Source organism: Perognathus longimembris, chromosome 18, assembly GCF_023159225.1.
Source record: "Perognathus longimembris pacificus isolate PPM17 chromosome 18, ASM2315922v1, whole genome shotgun sequence".
NCBI classification, from domain to species: domain Eukaryota; kingdom Metazoa; phylum Chordata; class Mammalia; order Rodentia; family Heteromyidae; genus Perognathus; species Perognathus longimembris.
In genome coordinates, this window is record NC_063178.1 from 44,297,574 (window position 1) to 44,319,643 (window position 22,070).

The 22,070-nt window shown below is 37.5% G+C and overlaps 1 pseudogene; it reads left to right on the forward strand.

Moving 5' to 3' along the window:
- Positions 1-22,070, forward strand: part of LOC125367000 — a 48,892-nt pseudogene that overhangs the window by 15,865 nt on the left and 10,957 nt on the right.

The following is a 22,070-nucleotide window of genomic DNA, read 5'->3' on the forward strand; positions in this document are numbered from 1 at the left end:
GCTAGCATTTAAAAATCCCTTCATTTGCCTCTTTGGGAACTACAAGAGTCCAAACTACTCCTGTATGAAAGAGAGCAAGTTCATAGCAGTGCTGACAGGACCATCAGGATTAACATCTTCCCAGATTGGAATGTTGCTAGGCCTCTACAGTTTTCCACAGGTGAGGGTGAGAAAGTGAGCAGATATTAAATAAATGTCTAATTTAGTGCCATTTCACGTGAGAGAAAAGAATGATAAGAAGATACTAGATTTATAAGCCTATTGAATTTTGTGTTATCCAAAAAAATAGAGTTCAAAATAATTGGATATTTATAGTCCTATGTGTAGAAAAGAGGACAGAAAAGTTAGAGCAAAAAAAACCCCAAAGTGATTCTTTCTTAAAGCAAGAAATAGGAAATGATTTTAAAGTGTGGAGATATGATGACAAGTGTGCTGGTAGCTCACGCTCTAATCACAGTAACTCAAGAAATGTTTATGTCCATTTAGTCTGCCCAAAGCAGACAGCGAATATGTAGTTCCATTGGTAGAGTGCTAGCCTTGAGAGAAAAAAGTCCAGTTAATGCATGAAGCTCTGAGTTCATTGCACTCTACTGGCTAGCTTGCACATGGAGAGTCCATTCCCCCGCACAGGTAAGGCCTTCTGTTTCTGATGGCACACACCGTCAGAACAGTCAATTTGTACAGCACTTTATCACAACATGAAATTAAATATTTTAGTTATGTTCCCCAGATTAAATTAATTATGTTTCTGTAAAAGTCTGTGAGGTTTTCTGGAGATGTGTTCCTGTGCTCTTAAGGAAAACAGGCCAGTAACAAGCAATAAATTAATTCCACATTTCCATACATTCTTCTACTGATTAATAACCTGAACATTCACACAGATAATGTTTTGATAAGTCATTAGCACCTTTTCCATATGAGAGTCTAAGCAAAACCTGCTGAGCAAAAGTATTTTTATTTTTAATAAGTGACCTAGTTTCATTCTCCTTTAGATATTAAAACTTGAACAAGCTCAAACTATAACTCTAGACACTAATAGAATTCATTGTTGTGGAAAACTCTAACTAGACATCTGAGAATTCCTGAATTTATGATTATGATTTAAATGAAATAGGTTTCTCTTGAAAAGAGGACTTCTAGCATTTTGCTGAGTGACCAGCATTCAGGAAAATTGTTTTTATTCCTGCAAGATTTTCTTCTGCAGTGGTTCATCAGCTGTCTGTGCTTTTCTTGAACTCTGAATCAGAGATTAAAGACACTCAGGAGCTTTTCTTAATTCTTAATTCTAATTTTCTTAATTTCTGTCTGACCACTGGGATGTACTTCACCATAAGACGATGTATCCCTTGTAGCTGCACCCTTTTCTGAAGAACACCTAATTTCAGAATCCTGCTGGAGATCAGGTGATTTTAGATGACAAAAGCAAATTGGAGGCAGGGTATGATATTGTGAACATTTGGAATTTTTCAGAAGGTCTTGATCTTCAGGTGAAAATAGGGAAGTTTTCTCCATTTGCTCTACATGATCATCAACTGTCTTTATCTGAACATATGGTAGAGTTGGCCCTAGGAACTACAGAGGTGGGTTGGATTAATTCTAATGATTTTAAGAACAAATACGTAAGTAAAATTCACACTTAAAATGTATACCTAATTGAATGCCAGCAACTGTCTTCTGTAACACTAGCTACTCAGTTCTGAATATCCTGATTTGAAGTCAGGCCAAGCAGGAACACCTGTGAGAATGTTATCTTCATTTAACCACTACAAAAGAGATCCTGGGTGCTGGCTGATGCTTCTAGTTCTATCTACTTAGGAGATTGACATCCTCAGTTCTCAGATTAAAGCTCATTTTAGAGCCCCACCAGGCAAGAAATCTGTGAGACTCTATGTCATTAAACTAACAAAAACTAAGCTGGAGCTGTTGATCAAGTGGCCCTTTACTCATCTTGAATAAAACAACTCAAAGACATTGCTTAGACATTGAGTTCAAGCTCCAGGATCAGCATCATCCAAGAAAAATTCACTTTGTTTAAAAATGTTAATTGTGAACATTGTCATAAAATACAAATTGCACATTTCTTAGCAGGATTCTAACACCGATAAAGTACCTAAGGATTTGCTTCATGTGTTTGAAAGTTTTATTTGGTTCTGTTCTCTGGTTGCTTCATTGAATGATTTGTTGAGCTGTTACTTAGGTATCTTTCATGAGAGTAATCATTGAATGAGGTAGCATATAACCCTTTTGTGAATCTAAGTTGTTCAAATAATGGAACTTTTGCAATGTTAGGAAAAGTGTAAACAGTTTCTGACACATGTCTGATTTTCCTCAGCCTGTTCATTCTGTCTGCTGTGAGAGCAGTGGTCTTGATTTCAGGAAATCTCCTCAGGAGGGAAAGGCTGACCGCTGCTTTGATTGCACTCCTTGCACAGAGAATGAGATGGCCAATAGGACAGGTAAGTTCACAGTGGAGGGAGAAGTACTTGTTCTCTCCTAGTGCCCCACAAACCAGGCAAAGCACTACAAAAGTTGTGTCTTGGGTTGCAGTCAAAGTCCTCCTTCATTCACTTAGTAGTAATTTAATTGCAACAATGGATGATGCTGCTTCTTTAAAAAAATACTAAAACTAATCATGTGCTCTGAATTGTGTATAGGATTAACTTTTTCTAGTATAATGTATGCATATTTATTTAACTACTCAGTAATGTTAGCAAATTTTCTATCATATAAGGTGCAAAATCCTTTCAAGAATGTGGTCTACAATTTTCTCAAAATTGCTATTACATTATAAAAATAACACAAATCTTTATTTCCTAGTCCTCAGAACTGTTCTTAAAACAGAACAAGTGCTCTGGTTTGGTACAAGTGTTGTGAATGGCATGACTCTGTAACTTCAAAGAATGATTATATTCTCTGTTCCCTTGTCCTTTACAGGTGAGTAGGAGAAGCAAATATCACAATTACAAGGAAGGACCACAGTGCTTCTAGTTACATTACACAGAGACACAGAAAAATGCAAGATCCTCTAGTCATTTTAAATAAGGACATTGAGTTATACACAAGAATCTGAGAATTATAATGGAAGCACGAAGAGATGTATAAAGTCAATTTTAGGACACTAGGAATGTCAAGAAACAATATGAATGGTATTCATTGCATGTAACTGGTTTCAACTAGACTTCTGGAAACAAGTGTAGGAACATGATGAAGTTACCAAAAAAATAATGCTAAACATGTATGGTAATACTTGGTCAAATGAAGATTATGATAGTCATTATTGATGTATAAGAATTTTTTCTAGGGAGGGATTTCCCAATTTCCTTTTAAGTAACTTGTCTTCCTCACCAGATATGGAACAGTGTGTAAACTGTCCAGATCACCAGTATGCCAACACTGAGAGAAACAAGTGCCTCCTAAGACTTGTAAGTGTCCTGGCTTATGGGGAGCCCTTTGGGATGACCTAGGCCTGTGTGGCTCTTGGTTTATCGACACTCACAGCAATTGTTCTTGGGGTTTTGAAACATCACAGCACTCCCATTGTCAAGTCTAATAATCAGGCTCTCAGGTACATCCTGCTAATCTCCCTCATCTTCTGTTTTTTCTGTTCCTGTTATTTATTGGCCATCCCAACACAGTCACCTGCATTCTAAAGCAAACCACATTTGGAGTTGCATTTACTGTAGCTGTTTCTGCTGTCTTGGCCAAAACTGTAACTGTGGTTCTAGCCTTCAAGGTCACTTCTCCATGGAGAAGGATGAGGTGGGTGCTGGTATCAGGGGCTCCTAATTTCATCATTCCCACCTGCACTCTAATCCAGGTGACTTTCTGTGGACTCTGGCTGGGAACCACTCCTTCCTTCATTGACACAGACACATACTTTGAACATGGCCACCTCATCATCCTGTGTAACAAGGGCTCCTCCACTGCTTTCTACTATGTCTTGGGATATCTGGGCTCCCAGGCCCTGGCCAGCTTCACTATGGCTTTCATGGTTAGGAACCTGCCTGACACCTTCAATGAAGCCAAGTTCCTGACCTTCAGCATGATGGTGTTCTGCAGTGTGTGGCTCACCTTCTTACCTGTCTACCACAGTGCCAAGGGCAAGGTCATGGTGGCTGTGGAGGTCTTCTCTATCTTGGCCTCCAGTATAGGGCTCCTGGCCTGCATTTTTGCGCCCAAGGGCTACATCATCTTGTTAAGGACAGACAGAAATTATCTGCATGGCTTCAGGTTTAAAAGACATTGAAGTCAAAATAAGCATTGTTAAGACTAAACTCGTATATTTTATTACTATATACAATTTTTGAACTAAATCTATAGTAATTTTCCAGTCTTATGTTTGTTTATATTATAGAAATGTTAGTTCAATGAATAAGGGTGTGTTGCTTACATTTTTTCTTATGTATTTTTCATTCCTTCTATTTAATATATACTTAATCTTTACTCAAATTTTTGGTGTCTTTTGAGCAAAGTCCAAGGTGAACTGGTAATTTCTCTTCTTCTGCTACATCTATCCCAGAAGGATGTTCAGGCACCCAGAAGTGGAGCAGCAGGATGTTAACAAGATAGCCTCAAGAAATCACAGAGTGGGATGAGGAAGCCCTTCAACTCAGAGGATAAAATTCTGGGTGATGATTCTTGAGAGTAGTTAAACTGTGACTAAAATGAGGGGAAAAGGCAAAAAGAACAGCAGAGAGAAAAGGACATGGGGGAGGGGAATGAAAAAGTGGAGAGTGTGGAGTAGGAGAGAGGGACAGACAAAGATGTCAGAGTCAGAGGGAAATGGGATTCAATGTCTTGTTACTCTGGGTATGCACAGAAGGAAGATTGCTGACAATAAATGTTTAGGAATTTTGTTTTTACTACCCAGATGTTATTTCTTTCATTTTCTTTTTTTGCATTGTTTTATTATTATTGTAAAGGTGATGTACAGAGGAATTACAATTACAAACGTCATAGAAGTATTACAGTTCTTCTTGGACAATGTCACCCCATGCATCTCTCTGTCCCAGTTTTTCATTCCCATCCCCACCCACAATTTTTATCCTTCCTTTTCAACACAGTGTCCAGCGAGTACCAACGCTTCATTTTTTCACCCTCCATTTGGTCTCTCCATTTCTGTGCCCCTACTCACACACCTAAAAACAATAAATGAACGAACAAGACCAAAGGGAATGAAAACAAAACTAACAACCATGAAAAACAAACCGTTGTTTCCCTTTACTTGAATTCGTTACAGTAAATAGCATTTTATATGATAGGATGCACATAGCTATTGTGCCTTTGTCTTCCTCTCCTATGAATATCTTCCATTGGTCTCACTCTGTTGGAATGCCTAGAGACAAAGTGTATAGGGCTCATCCTTTAATGTTTTAGTGTCAATCTTGCAGCTTGAACTCAGCACCTGTTTACTGTCCCTGAGCTTTTTAAAAAAAAATTTCTCATGGCTAATACTCTACTACTTGAGCCAGAAATCCGCTTCAGGCTTCTTGATGATTGACTGGAAATAACAGTGCCACAGACTATTATGACCATTCTGGCTTTGAACCAAAATCCTCAAATCTCAGTCTCCTGAGAGAAGATAGGTTTGGAGGCATGAGTCACTGGGTACCTGGCTATTTCTTACTGTTTTTATCCACATCCCAGAAGATTTTTTGCTTTCTCAAAGTGCTGCTAAATATGATAGATCAGCCATACCTTTTAATTTAGTTCCAGTAGAATATCACACTCTTTTTGCTAGGTGACAGAGAGCTGTCCAATGTCTGCATTTTCAATAGCACAGCTTTTATTTTGTTAAATTTTAAATCTCAGTGAGCTGCCAGTATTGTATGAGTATGAGAAAAGCTTTTCAAACTTTGTATAAATACAATATTTCTTTAATAAATGAATAGAATATTCTTGTTTTATTTTTATTTCCTAAGCAATTAATGACTCAGAGAGAGGGGAGTTTTCTATATATTTTATTCAACTTTTGGGGGGAATTTTGTTTTTAATTATTTCAACTTAAATTTCATTTATGTTGGTGAATTGGAATAAATTAGGGAAATGCAGAGATTTTGATGAAATTGTTTTGTGAATATTGCTCTAGTGGAGACTTTACACAGTATCCCAAATCTCATGTACACATATTACCATGTCCCTGTGTAAAATGAAACATTTTATTTATTCAATGTAAAAGCACAAAATATAATTCCATGCTGTACTTGACAGTCTTGATGTCTCATGATTATTTTGCTACTAGGTCACCTCAAACTTTTCATTTTATGGGTCTCTTGAATCACAAGATCTGATTTACACTTGCTTCTTATAAAAGACCTCTTTTGATTAACGATATATAGCCCCACATCACATGGTAACATCTACTCAGATGCTTTAAAGAAGTATTTTGAGGATAAATCACAAAGCATTATGGTGAACAATATATAGGGGGAAAAGCCAGACTATCCCTTTCAGCCCTTTATTTGGAAATAGCTGATTCTCTCATTAGAATAGAGGAGAGAATGTGGAGCCTCGGACCCAGGGAAGAATACAATCTGGAAGAGATCAAAAAGGAAAATGACAAGTTCAAACATTTCAAAGACAATCCAGTGAGGATGGAAAGCAGTGACTCTTCTTTAGCTTAGAAAAGGAAGTAACTGTACCTGGCTCCTCAGAACATGGCACAATTTCAAAGGTAGATAATTAGCTGTTTTCCTCCTCATTCTCCCTGTCTCTAGAAAAAAAAGTCAAGGAAATAATTGTAATAAAATCACTCCAAATAACTGTTAAAATCGCTGGGCCAAAAGCTGAACTGAGTTAGAAATGTAGGGACGTCCAAGGCACGCTGGCCTCATAGAAAATTATCAGAGGACAGGATTATTTCTATTTGGTTCTGTGTGTGTGTGTGTGTGTGTGTGTGTGTGTGTGTGTGTGTGTGTGTGTCCTTCTCTATCAGTCTATCTACCTATATAGCTATAGTATATATAGTATATAGATGTACATATATTTAGTATATACACATATGTATATATACATGTTTATATGTGTGCATATATATGCACACACACATACACACACACACACACACACATATATATACACACATTTTAGGTCCATCCAGGAATATTGCCCTTTTGTTTTCTCTACATCTATAACCAGACATAGATCCCATCCACTTTATTTTCTCTGCATTCAAGACTGTACCTGATCTTCCATCAGTACCTGTAGCCAAGGTAACAGGTCACCACCCATCTGCATGACAGTGGAGGTCCTCTAGGCTCTGAGATCACTTCCTCCTCCTCTGAGGTCACTCCCTCATTCACTTCAGTCATGCCTCCTTCTTTCCTTCCCTTATGGAATCTCTCTCCATGAGTAGTCAGACAGCTATGTGCTAGGCCCTACTCTAGAGTAGAGCTCAGAAGTTTGGCCCACCCAAATAAACTATTTTCTGCCTGAACCACATGGCTTTCTACTTTCCCCAGCCATAGATAAATATACATACACCTATGCATGTGTGTATATATATACATACATATATTCTCTCTTTCTCTCTCTCTCTCTCTATGCGTGTGTGTGTTTGTTTTGTCACAACTGATCTCTCTATATATAAATACATATGGAGAGAGAGCCCTAGCCTAGTTTGTGTGTGTGTATGTGTGTGTGCATGTGTCTATGCTCAGTGCCTGGAGCAATACCATTACATGCTTATTTGATGTAATGTGTAAGGACAACCAGGTCCTTCCCAGATAATCCTGTGTGGCTAGTCTCTCCTTTCAGAATCGTTGCTCTGTCTATATCTAGGTTAAGGCTGTTCCTTCCAGAAGGAATCTGGTACTCTCTTCAGGAATAAGTCTTCTTTATCTCATGCACATAGCAATTGATCCTTTGTGGTCCTCTTATCTAAAATCCCGTATTGTTTATCATGTTGAAGTGAATTTTTTTGACTTTTACCATCGAGTGTGTTTAATTGTAAATTTACAGGCATATTGTAGTTACAACAAATGAGGAAATCTATGAAACCTGGGATTTACTTGGGTCTGGCTTACTTTGCTTAATATATATTTTTTCAAAGTCTTCCCATTTCCTCCCAAATGGTACAATATATTTCTTTGTGATGGAAGTGTAGAATTCCATTGTGTACATAGGCCACATTTTATTTGTCTATTCATCCACTGAAAGGCTTTTCTCAGAGTCCCGGAAGCAAAGGCTGGCTGCAGAGTCTCTTCTGGTTTATGAGTGAGCTATGTTCCCTCTGGCTGCAAAGATCACATGAGGATGCAGGAGGTCAAGGAATGTACTCATTGAATGGCTCCACTCACAGAGTTTCTTTCTCTGTGATCATACTTGCACCCATCTTCTCCTAAATACTATGTCCAGGAAGGGTTAAGCTGCAAGTGACTTTGGTGTTTTTTTTTACCTTGTTTTATGAGCCCCAAAATATTAAAGAGCTAAAGTTTAAGAAAAAGCACTACAGCACAAAGAACAACAACAATGAAAATTATTATACAGGCAGCAAATAAAAGCAAGAAATGGCAAAGGGGATTATATCAAACTAAAACCTTTGGCACATGAAGCAAAGAGCCAACAGACAATATATGGCCTACAGATTTTGCATATTAAACACATGGTAAGGGATTAATAACCAGAATATGCTGGAAGCACAGAAACCTAAACTCCTAAGGAATAAATTGGACAACTGACTAATTGGAAAATAAACTTAAAGACATATCTCAAAACCAGAAGTAAACATGGCTCACAAAAGTATACAAAAATATACTAAACCTCTTTGGGATAAAGAAAATGCAAAGCCAAATGACACTGAATTTTATCTCACTCTAGTGACAACGACTAGCTTACTATCTAGTAACAAATTCTGCCAAGAATGAAGAGAAAGAGCATACTTACACACGAATCATGGGAATTTAATTTCATCAATTATGGAAATCTGTATGTATTTTCCATAAGAAACTATAAAAATATTTATGGTATTAATCACTGCCTTGTGAGGCTGAGGCCCATTGCATACATACATGTATATATCTCAATAAGACCTCTGTACATATGCTACGAAGAATTTTTAAATTCAGTGATATAATCCTGTATAATGCAATGAATATACAGGTATAATAGACCAGTATCAATCTCATTAGAAAGGTTTGGTTTTTACATCCTTCATTTTAAAATTTCTTGTACTGTTAAGTCCTTCGTGTTTCTGTGATAGCCACAGCATGGTAATGGGCGAGTATAACATAATGTACATCCAACACTGCAGGTATGCACAGAGTGCGTTCACTGCCCTGATGTATCTTCTCCAGGGTGATTAAAGTCTCTCCATGGAATTTGGATTTAATATATTTTGACAAGAGGAAAACATAGAATTAAGAAGAAATTCATCAATTACTCTATGTTCTCAAAGAAGTGTATCAGGAAAGTAACCTTTTCTATGTTAGAAAGTTTAGTAAAAATGACCTGTTGGAAGGTAAAAGTTCAGGATGGAAACAGTCAACTCAATTGTGGCATTGGCCTTGACTTTTTGAAGAGAAATGGCAGCATTGCTGCTTCCTTGGGCAATAGTAACAGGGTGCATTTGTGGAGGCTGTGCACAGAGAATTCTTATTGATACCTGCTTGAATCAACTAGTAATATCTGATGGCTGTAACGGACATTGGGTGTGTGAACTGACCCTGTGGATACAATGTACTAATAACTTTGGTTGATATCTCATTGGCGCAGATTGTATTCTGGCCATTTCCATGCACCATCTGATGCAATCCAGTTGCCTCATCCCAAATAGCTTTCGTGCAAAAACTTTCTGGGCACCGATGTAGAATCAAATATATCAAAAATAACATCATCCCAAGCCTCACTATCTGTGACCTTAGAGGAAATCACTGTACCTGCAATGAAGAAGGAGAATGGCAAGCATGTTTTACAAAAAAAAATTTTTTCTTGGATGCAAGGCCTCAGATGCAGAGCCCCAGGAAAGTACTTTACACATTGTTCCTGGGGATTCACAAGCCGCTACAATGAAAGATGGACAACAGTATATATCTCTCTCAATAAAAAGTACATGTACACCTATACAAATATACGAATATACATACCAGACACTGTGGACCTCACTTCCAGAGAGAATTTCAGGTTGGTAGATGCTTCAGGTATGTGCCCTTTCATTTTCATGGTCCTTCTTCTCCACCTTCTCCTCCTTGTCAGGTCCTTGGCCGGCACTAGGTGCTTTTCCAAGACAAAGCAGCTAGCAGTCATGGTTGGCGATATGATGATTGCTGGGTTTTTCTGTCTCTACACCTTGGGAACAGATCACAGTAACAGTGATGCTTCCTACTACAAAGAGAACATGCTGTAAGTAACACATTGTATTTCCATTTCCTGTTTCGTTCTCAGGCTGGGCAACAGCTGAGGGAACTCTAGATGCACACACGAATGCTGTCTGTCTTCTCTAACCTAACCTCCCTTCCCTAGTGCACCGGAAAGAGCTCAGTTTACTTATTTTATCCTGTAACTGTTGTTGAGTAATTTCCTGTGTGCTAGTCAGATAGGACTCTGGTTTCCTTTCACATAGCTGTTCCTTTCCATGTCTGGTAAGCTCTGTACTTTATGTCCACGTCCCTGAATCTTCACCATCCCAGCTCTCACCATGGATGAAGAAGTGATGTTATGACAAACAACCTGTGTTAGTAGCAAGACTTCAGAACTAAAAGGCTTCAAACCTATTTCCTACCCCACAGCCCACTGGGCTGAAAAAACACATGGAACAACAAAAGAGATAAAATAGGCAAAGCAATTTGAGGCAAAAGAAACAATTACAGATATTATCAAAATAACAAATTTCAAGCTCTACTATAAAGCCATAATAACAAGATAAAAAACACAACTGCCCAACAATAAATGAATTATACCTATGTTCAAGAGATTTTTATACAGCCAACAGAAAGGAGAAAATAATGGCATTCATAGGAAAACGGATGGAACTAGAGCAGTTCATGTTGAGTGAGATAAGCCAAGATCAGAGAGAAAATTGGCACGTGTTGTACCTGAGACGCAGAGTTATATTTAAATTGCAGTGGGATATGACAAAGTATACAGGATTTTAGACACCCATATGCACAAAGACCAAAAGAGGATAGTCTTAGGAGATAACCACCAGGCTGTAACATTCAAGAGCCTCTTCATATTTCTATAAAATAATATACAGAAGAAAATGAAATCCAAAGTTAAGGAAACAAGGGAATTTTTTTAAATTTGTCTTTGTGTTTTCAGAAGACACTGTATCCTTTACCTGATATATGGTGTGTACCGGTGCACTTCTGAGGAAAGCTGATAGGAAGGTACAGAATTAGTGTAAAACAGGTGGAAAAAAGTGCAGCACAGACCACCGGCTGCACTGGAAATTGATGAACGTAAACCAGGCAACGTGTGGGCGGCGATGGGAAGGGGGGTAATGGGAGCACGTGAAGGAACAGATGATACTAAGTCAAAGGAAAGGGAATGTACTTATTATCTGACTCATGTAAAGGTAACCCCACTGAATATCACCTCTAAAACAGCAACAAAGTAATTTAAAAAGAAATAAATGCTTTACAAATAAACTAAGATTTTTTTTACATATTTACCCATACCCTTGTCTTCTCTGGAACAGGTTATGTCAATAGATTTAGATGTCCTTGGCCCCTCTGATGATATACTCATGCCAATTCTCTCAGGGGAAGAGGATAGGTAGAACCCTTGAATCCGATCAAGGAATATTGACCCTCATAAGAGCAGTTTGATTCCATCTGAACCTGACAACTCCAGGACGAAATATAATGAAGATGTCTGCCTTGAGAGGAAAATCATATGTTGATCTTCTGTCCTGTGGACCAAAAATTGACATAGAATCGGAAAGTCAAATTAGAGAGGAACACAACAGGTACATTTATGTTGTTTCTGATGGTTCTCCTTTCTCCAGGTGTTGCAAATCAAACATATTTGCATCTAGTTGTTAATATTTATTTGTGTATATTACATAAAAAAATATTTTACTTGTCAGTGTTTCCTATCTGTAATCCTAGGTACTCGGGAAGTTGACATCAAAGCATATTCAGGCAAAATTGGTTTGAACTCAAAGCATGAACACTGTTCCTGGGCATTTTTGTTCAAGTGTCTATCACTTGACACTACAGTTTTTTTGTGTGTTTTGATTTGTTTTTGTGCTAAACTGAAGGGCGCAATGGGTTTTCCTGCCTGGGGAAAAGTTCTAACTCCTGAAGACACTTTAAGTCTATAAGTTATATTCTTGGAGGTGGTGGGAAGATGACAATAGAGGCACATGGTCAAAATATGAGATTCTTCTCTTTGTTCAACCAGAACCAAGATAAGGTCCTATGAGATCTTGATCAAACTATCAAGAAGTACCAAAAATGATTTTTATCTTTGACACTCTTTAAAACTGAGTTGCATTTGGCATTGGAGCATGTGTCTTTTTTCAATATGGTCATTCTCTTAATTTTTACTTTATGTGCAACTAGGGAGGCTTGAACTCAAGGCCAGGGTATAGTCCTTTATCTTTCTCCACTTAAGGCTGGAAGAACAGGAGGTGTTTGTATTTGTATAGTTTTTAAAGAAATGCTATATCTGAATTCACAATAACCAAGTTGTGGAAACAGCCCAAATGCTCCACAATATCTGCATCAAGGTACATATTCACAATGAAATTTTACATATTCATTACAGAGAATAATAGATCAATTGCAAGAAAAGTGATGGACCTAAAATTTTTCATGTAGTGAGGCAAGCGAGGCTGAGGAAAAAATAGTGCACGTTTGCTCTCAAAAGTGGAAGTCAGATCTAGAATGCAATGAAATATGTTAACAAATACAGGGTTTGATGCATTTACACACAAACTGACTAGAGGTTGTTATACTTGTGGGATGAAACCAAAAGCATATCTCATCTGAAAATCTGAAGTTCAGTTAAACATAATGGATATGTGGAAATGGAAACATGTTGAGGGGCCAGAGGAAGGCAGAGATACGTAGAGTACAAGGGTGAGCAGTTCATTGTATTCAATGTAAACTATGTAACTTGTAGCTAGGGATGGGAGGGGAAAATGTTCATGAATAAAGGAAGGGTGACATTTTTCCAAGAAGCATTGTATTCCCAACACACTTCTGGAATTGTAAACTCTTTCTACAATTACTTAGCAGTTCGAGGTTTTTTTTTTTTTTTTTTTTTTTTTTTTTTGGTAGTCTATTTTTATTTATTTTTTCCTTTATTGTCAAAGTGAAGTACACAGGGGATACAGTTTCATATGTATGGCAGTGAGTACATTTCTTGTTCTTTTTTAAAATATATTTTTATTATCAAACTGAATTACAGAGAGGTTACAGTTTCATACATTAGGCAGTGGATACATTTCTTGTACTGTTACCTCGTCCCTCATTCCCCCCACCCCCTTCCCTCTTCCCCTTTCCTCTCCCCCCCCCCCATGAGTTGTTCAGGTGTTCAGTTCATTTTCATCAAACAGTTTGTAAGTATTGCTTTTGTAGTTGTTTGTCTTTTTTTACCCTGTGTCTCTCAATTTTGGTATTCCCTTCCAATTTCCTGGTTCTAATACCAGTATACACGGTTTCCAATATACTCAGATAAGATACAGAGATGGTGTAGGTACGACCACAGGAAGGTGATACAGGAATATCATCAATAATAGAGGCTACAGTTACATATGGCACGTTGAAAGTATTTACAACTGTGATATAACAATCATTTCCATGACATGGAGTTCATTTCACTTACCATTATTTTATGTGTTCATAAGGGTATAGCTATTGGGCTCCTGTGATCCTCTGCTGTGACTTGCCTAAACCTGTGCTAATTATTCCCTATAAGGGAGACCATATAGTCCATGTTTCTTTGAGTCTGCCTCACTTCACTTAATATAAGTTTTTCCAAGTCCTTCCATTTCCTTACAAATGGGGCAATGTCATTCTTTCTGATAGAGGCATAAAATTCCATTGTGTATATGTACCACATTTTCCTGATCCACTCATCTACTAAGGGGCATCTGGGTTGGTTCCAGATTCTAGCTATGACAAATTGTGCTGCGATGAACATTTTTGTGCTGTGGCTTTAGTGTGATTATGTTTGTGGTCTTTTGGATAGATACCCAAAAGTGGGGCTGCTGGGTCATAGGGGAGCTCTATGTTTAGCCTTCTGAGGAATCTCCATATTGCTTGCCAGAGTGGCTGAACCAGTTTACATTCCCACCAACAATGAAGTAGGGTTCCCATTTGGACACGTCCCCTCCAACAGTTGTTATTGTTAGTTTTCTTGATATAGGACATTCTTACTGCGGTGAGATGAAATCTCAATGTTGTTTTGATTTGCATTTCTTTTATGGCCAGTGAGCAGTTCGAGTTTTTAAAAAGTGAAAAATCTAATGGGAAAAGCTTGAACATTTTATTAACAGTCACATGTAATGTGGAGAACTTTATTTTCCATCACTCTAGTTAACGGATTATTGTTGGAAAATGAGTGGTTCTTTTGAATGCTATGCTTTTCTTTGTCATTAGAATATGTAAACTCCTTTCAATATTTTTGCCATTGTAATTGGTAGACACTAACTCAGAATTAACATCAGGTGTTCAGTTCTAAGTTCTTTCAAGGTTGCTTTCAGAGAAACTGCTTTGATAATACAACTATTATCTCTCATTTAAAAATAGTAAAATTCATTTTTGGGTGCCAGTACAAGTGCTTGCAATTAAGATCTAAATTTTGCACCTTAACATTTTTTGTTAATCCTTCTGGTGCTCTACCTCCTGAGCCACCACTCCACTTCTGGATTTTCGGTGGTTGAAGACTTTTGTGGACTTTCCTTACCCAATATTCCTTGAACTTTTGTCTTTAGTTCTCCCCTTCATGGGTAGCTAGGATTATAAATGCAAATTATGAGCACCTGGCTTGCACACTTCATTCCTAAGAAGCTATAAGAGAGCCAATGCTAGCAAATAGAATGATTCACATTAGGAATATAAATAAGTTGTCATTTCATGCAACATATTCATCATCATTTCCAAAATCACATTTTAATGATTATGGGTTTTGTCTCCAGATTAGTCAAATAGTGTAAAGTAATTACATGCCCCTGGCCTTCATCCTTAAAATGTGATATGGTGGCGATGGGTCTAGATGAATTTTTACCTTGACAAATGTCTGATTCCTTATAAACAGAGGATAAATATCTGTTTTCAGGTCTATATTTCAATATTTTAGAAAAGTTGTGGGATCTGTTCTATTATTAGCCATTTCAGAGGACAGTTATGACTAAAATAAGTAAAGCACCCCACCATTATAACTCCAAATTCAGACTACCATTTCCATTGATGCCATTGTTACAGTTCTTGTTATTCTCCTTTATCTTCCTGATTGTTTGCTTCATTTTCTAACGTTCCCAGAGGTTTTTCCACGTCTTTCATCTTGGCTAGAGGAGAAGGTTTCTTTCTGGCCACTTTCTGTAAAGAGATTATAATGTTGGGTTATGAATACAGTATAGTTTCAGGTAGAATAATTTTATTAAAATAGCCTCACTTGTTACTTCAACTATCTTCAATCTACTGTGATTTCTTTATCATACTGTTATCAGAAAAAGAGTAATATGGAATGACATAGCAGATATTTATATAATTTGAGCTGAGAACACCATGGTGAAGGTATAGAGTGGTTGCTGAAAGCAGCTAAGGGAAGGTAGTAACCATTATGACATCAGCATTCACTGCTTCCCACAACCGCCTCTTAGAACCCTCTTAGGTAACGTCTCCATAGTTAGAAAGTTCTTGTCTCAGAGCAGTTTTGATGTGAATCCTGCATCTGCTTTGACATTTACAACCCTCAAAGTTGGACATCTGGAATGAGCGTGTCAGTCTTCTGTTGATGAGTAGAACTCAAGTCAGAAGTGGGTAAGTACGAAGTGAATACTGCTGGGCTCATCCTCAATACACCATGGACCAGATGAGAGTTGGACCAACCTAAAATGATAACCCAGTCTCCATTCCAACTCCATCTACGATGAGAATATGTGAGTATTCCTTCTGTCTTCCTGCCTAAAATTCTAGAAATGTGTTTTATCTGGAGAAAACATTTCTATTTCAGCTTCCAGAGGTCTTTGAACCCCAGGATCAGAGTAAATTTACAATGCCATATAAATAGGTAAATGTGGAATATAATTAAGAAAACAGTAGTAGAGCTATACATATCCCAAGGATTGGAATTACCAAAACAATGAAATAGCTATTTTAAATAAAGGAAACAATATGAAAATGTGTACAAAATGCAAGTTAATGAAAATAATTTAAGCAGAGAAATGTAATTTGTAGAAAGAACTGTGTAAACTTTCTTGTATATGAAATTCAGGTAATATAAAATGAGCCTAAATTTAAAAGCAGATAAAATAAATACATCAAGTATATCACTGAGAAAAAAATTAAAAGTACAGAGGTTGGACATGGTAATACACATCTTTATTCCCAGATACTCACTAACCTGAAGTGGGACCTGAAATCTGCCTCCACAAGAGAGCTAGATTTCATCTGAAAATAAAACTAAATGCAAAAGTGGTAAGCATATAGCTTGAAGGATTGAGCAATTTCTAGGGACCATGAGGCTCTAAACTCACACCTCAGTGCCACCAAAAATCAGAAGAAAATAATAGATCAAATATCTATTATTTTTTAAATGATCAAATATTTGTGCAATTTGTCTATTGGGGAAGACCAGATGGAGAAAATACAGTATTTGAAAAGATTGTATCTATAAACTGATGAGTATTCCAAAGCGTGCAAAAGATATAAACCACATATTCAAGAATCTCAGTGAGTGTAAATTGAATGAATGTGATGAAAACATATCCTAAGAAAGTAGAACTGAGAGTAAAAATTTAAAGCAATCTTCAAACTTATGAAATAAAGTACATAAAAATGCAAAACTCTGATTCTAGTATGGGTTGAAGACTTCTATCTAATGGGGTTCATGATAATTTTATCCATCCATGATGGAAATCAGTCTGTAAGTCCCTCATAAATCTATAAATATATTTATGATATGAATCAGTGCCACTAATTTGTGAGATTAAGTTCCACTGCATGCATATGCATAATGTGTCTAAATAAACCCTTTGGACAGATATCATGTGCTACTAAGAACTTAAAAAATAAGCAATAAAATCCTGTATAATATAATGAGTATGCAAGTATAATAGATGAGTGGCAACATCATTAGGAAGTTTTTTTTCCCCTCCTGCTATTTTACAGTACATATGCTGTTTAGTCCTTCATTTATACTGTGATGCATAATTTCAGATACCGAGTGCATGATGATCAGTATAGTGTACATCCAACACTGGAGCCTTATGCAGAATACCTTCAGTGCTCTGAATTAGCTCTCTTCTCCAGGGCCTTTGAGATCTGTGCATGGAATTTCGTTCTATATTTTGACAAGCAAAAAACAGAGTTGATTTTGGTGTCCATTGAGCCTTGTGATAGAGAAGTGTTCTCTCCATTACCACATGTTCACAGACCAGTGCATCATGGGGAAACAATCTTGAGCTATGTTAGCATGTTGTGTTGAGTAAAAATGAACATTTTGAAGCTGAAAGATAAGAATGCAAAGGTGCAAATCAACTTCTGCATTGACCTTGACTTATTATTATTATTTTGTTGGACAATGCTGAAGGGATGCATTCGTAGAGGCCTCTGCACTTGAAACCTGCTTGGATCAACCAGTGATGCTCTGTAGCTGTTAAGGGCATTGGGTGTGTGAAGAAATCTTCTGTGTGTGATGTCATAATGACTGGCTGACATCTCACTAACATACATTGTTTACTGGGCATTACTCTGTGGCCCTTGACATGGCATCCTCTGAAGCAATCCAATTTCATCATCCCAAATGGCTTTCAGGCAAATAGTTTCTTAACACAGATATTGGACCAAATATATCCAAGTAACTTCATCTCTGGGGCCTCACTATCTGTCATCTTAGGGAGAATCATGGCACCTGAAATTAAGAAGGAGAGTCTGCAAACATTTTCCAATCCATGTTTTTTCTCCTGGATTCAAAATTTCAGATGAAGAATCCCAGGGAAGAGTGTTACACATTCTTCTTAAGTACTCACAAAAAGCTTCAATGAAAGAAGGAGGCCTATAGTGTACACCTGTGAATAAAAAGACACACATACAAAGACTATATACACCTAACCTATGGGCATATCTTCCAGCGAGAATTTCAGCTTGGCAAATGTTTCAGGGATGTGCCCTTTAACTTTCACACTACTTCTTCTCCAGTTTCCTCTCCCTGGCAGGTGTGGCTGGCACTAGCTGCATTTCCACAGTGAAGCACTGAGCACACATGGATGGAGATGAGATGATTGCTGGGTTTTTCTGTCTCTACACTTTGGGACCTGATCGAAGTAACAGTGATGCTTCTAGGCAACAAGAAAACAAGCTGTAAGTGACTCAGTATTTTATGTTCATGAACTGTTTTTGTTCTCAGGATGGACAATAGCCCAGGGAACTTGGGTGTGCACATCAATATTCTTTGTCTTCTGTACCCTGACTGCCCAACCCTATTGCACCTGAAACAGCTCCATTTCATGATTTTATTTTGCATCAACTGTTGAGTAATTTTCTGCCTGCTCATAAGAGAGGACTTTGGTTTCCTTCCATGTAGCTTCTTCTTTCCAGGGATGCAGTTTGTTCACTTGATTCCAGAATACCTGTATCTTCTTAATCCCAGCTGTACTGCAGAGGATAAAGTGATTACAAACACTTCAGTCAGTAGCATGAGTTTTGTACTAAAAGGCTGCAGGAATATTTCTTTCCCCACAAGCTAGTGCTCTGAGAAGTTTTCTTTGGTAACACTTAAATTTGAGGACACTGATTAAACGTTCTTATTGTAGGCTGGTGGCTCATGATCGTAATCCTAACTACTTGAGAATGATATCTGAGGATAGAGATTTCAAGCCAGCCTGGGCATGAACATCTGTAAGACTTTTATCTCCAATTATCCAGCCAAAAGCTGGAAGTGGAGCTGTGGCTCAAGTTGGCAGAGTGCTGGACTTAAGCAAAAATAGCTAAAGGACAGTATCCATGCTCTGATCTCTCTCTCTCTCACTCTCTCACATCTCCTTCTCTCTCTCTCTCTCTCTCTCTCTCTCTCTCTCTCTCTCTGCTAATATAGACACATTGAGTATTATAGTTTCAGCCAATGGATATTTTTGTTACCTACAGATATGAAGAGAACTATGGTATGGTTAGTAAAATTTTTTGCATGCTACAGACTACAGATAGTAATATTTATCCCCAAAGTCTTTCTTGTAGATAAGTGGGCCACTGCAATTAGAAATCAGAAGGTGAGCCATTTGATGCAACTCTACATCCACTGATGTTACGACAAGGTTTCTTAATTTTTATACAGTACTTAGTGGAGTTTCTGCTTTTGTTTCTCAGATTTGGAGCTGTCCTTGTAGTCATGGTCAAGGTAGCACTGGTGGAGTCACTTAGTTCATAGATAGGAGATGACTGTGATGTTTGTATGTTTGGTTCTCTACAGTTTGAGTGCAGAAAACTGGGACACAATTTAATTCTGAAGCCTTCCTAATATGGGAGTGTGGTTGTTACCCAGATTCCCACTCTCAGAACAACTGAGAAATAGCTAGGTTGTTAAGGCTTGTTTGTAGCTCCTAAATCCTAGCGAAAAGATGAATTCTCTAATCCATGTGTTTCCAGCCAGGTGCTTGGGTGGTCTCTTTGCCATATTCCAAAAATGATGCACTTCTTACTGGGGAAAGAGGTTGCCAGCCAGATGCTGTTCTCTAAGAGGGAGATTTTCTTAGTAGGGTACTCATGATTCCCAGTGTTGCTTCATTATTTCCCATCCTGTGGTGAAGTTTTTCTTCATCTTGTGTTTGAGTCAGCCAGTTGATACAATGTGGCTATAGGGCATCCCAAATAACTAACAAATCTTCAATTTAAGAGCATCTTTGAGAAGCAAAGTGTCATTTGAGGAAATTTTTATAGTAAGGTCTCATCACAGACCCATAACAGGTAACAGTTCTTCCTGCAGAATCAATCAGAACAAGAGTTTAAATATTGTGTAAGGAAATAATATCCTTATTTATGTAGCAAAATCAAAGACATACTTCAGAAGTTAAGGATAAAGAATAAAAGGAAAAAGACATATTCAGACAAGCATAGTAAAGAGAGAGGTCTCCACTGAGCTTATTCTACAAGGAACACTAAAGTAAGTCTTTTAGTCTAAAAGACTATTATAAGAAGGTATAATACTTACAAATAAGAGTAACTTAGCAAGCTGAGACTGTTGTAATATTGTAAAAGTGGTAGCAAAATCATATACATAATTTTTATAAATGGAAAATTATTAATATAAGGATGTCTAGTAATTGCTATTGAACAATGTAAAATTGGAAATACAATATTACAAATGATAGGAGGAATATAATGCCATTGCTGTTTCACTTGTGTTTCAATATTTTCGTTAAAGTTTAAATGAAAAGGTTTAATTAAAAATTAAATGAAGGGGCTGGGGATATAGCCTAGTGGCAAGAGTGCCTGCCTCGGATACACGAGGCCCTAGGTTCGATTCCCCAGCACCACATATACAGAAAACGGCCAGAAGCGGCGCTGTGGCTCAAGTGGCAGAGTGCTAGCCTTGAGTGGGAAGAAGCCAGGGACAGTGCTCAGGCCCTGAGTCCAAGGCCCAGGACTGGCAAAAAAAAAAAAAAAAAAAAATTAAATGAAAATAGTTCATTATAACATTTCTGTACATTTACTTAGGAACTTATTCCATAGCCCTCTATTAATTATATGTGCATTCTCTTCTTTTCATCCTCATCATCATTCCAAAATAGCTCAACGTAACCTATTTTAAGCCTCTGAATTGTCACATAACCTGCCATAGCCAAATGAAATTTTAACCCACAAGTCAAAACACAAGTATAAATTCAGTAACCACTGAAGTCTCTAAGAAGAGAGAGAATGGGAGAAGCTTCAATAAAACTGGAGAACAAGTAACATAATGGCAGTAATTAGTAATTAATCTGTCAGCAATCACATAACGGAAATGCAGGAAATTCTATGAATAAGAGCTAGAATCGCTGAATTAATAAAACACTCAAGGCCCAATGATAGGTTGATTCTGATATGCTCAATTCACCACCAACAGCATTCATTGACTGTAAGAAAGGAGTAGAAGAGAGGAATTGACCCAGAAGATGGCAGAATGAGATCAAGGAACAACCTACACTCTCTCTGACCAAACAGAGATTTAGGGTTCTAGCAGGTAATTCATGTGTACAGAGTCCCACCAACTAAGCTATAATTAAACATAGATATAAACCTAGTAATAAGATTATAAACTGATTGCTGAGCACAGTGGAATTACAAAACCCAAATCTCTAAAACCTCACTGCAATAAACCAGACAGATCCTGTGTGTCACCTGCTACTACTGCAAGGTCCACTTTTCACATCAGCACTTGAAAAAGAGTCCAAATGATAAAGGCAAAGACACTTGCTCATGCAATAAGTATCAAATAGGCTGCTAGAATTTCTTGAAGTTCCTTATAGCCATTTTTCCTTTCTCTTTTCTTTTTTATAGCCATTTATTAATGAGACCCTCTTCTAGAGAACAAATAGCTCTCTGTAACTTATTTTAAGCCTCTGAATTGACTCTTTCTGTGACATGCTCCCTTGCTAAAGACATCCTGCAGCAGCACCTATGTCAAAGCACTGGTGATTTTCACTGTGGTCAGTACCAACATTCCTTTGTTGTCATCATCCCAGCATCTTCCACATCATCTTCTCTAAAGGTAGATCCAAAGCCTTCAACACCTGCAGCTCCCATGTAGTTGCTGTCTCCCTGTTCTTTGGAACAGGATAATTTGTGTATTCAATACAACTTCTCCTGGCTCAATAAATTAGAGAAAAAAGTCTCTTCTTGCTTTATACCACTGTAATTCCCATGATGAACCTTTTTAATCTTCATTTTTATGAACAAAGATGTCAATTCAGTGTTGAGGAAACTGAT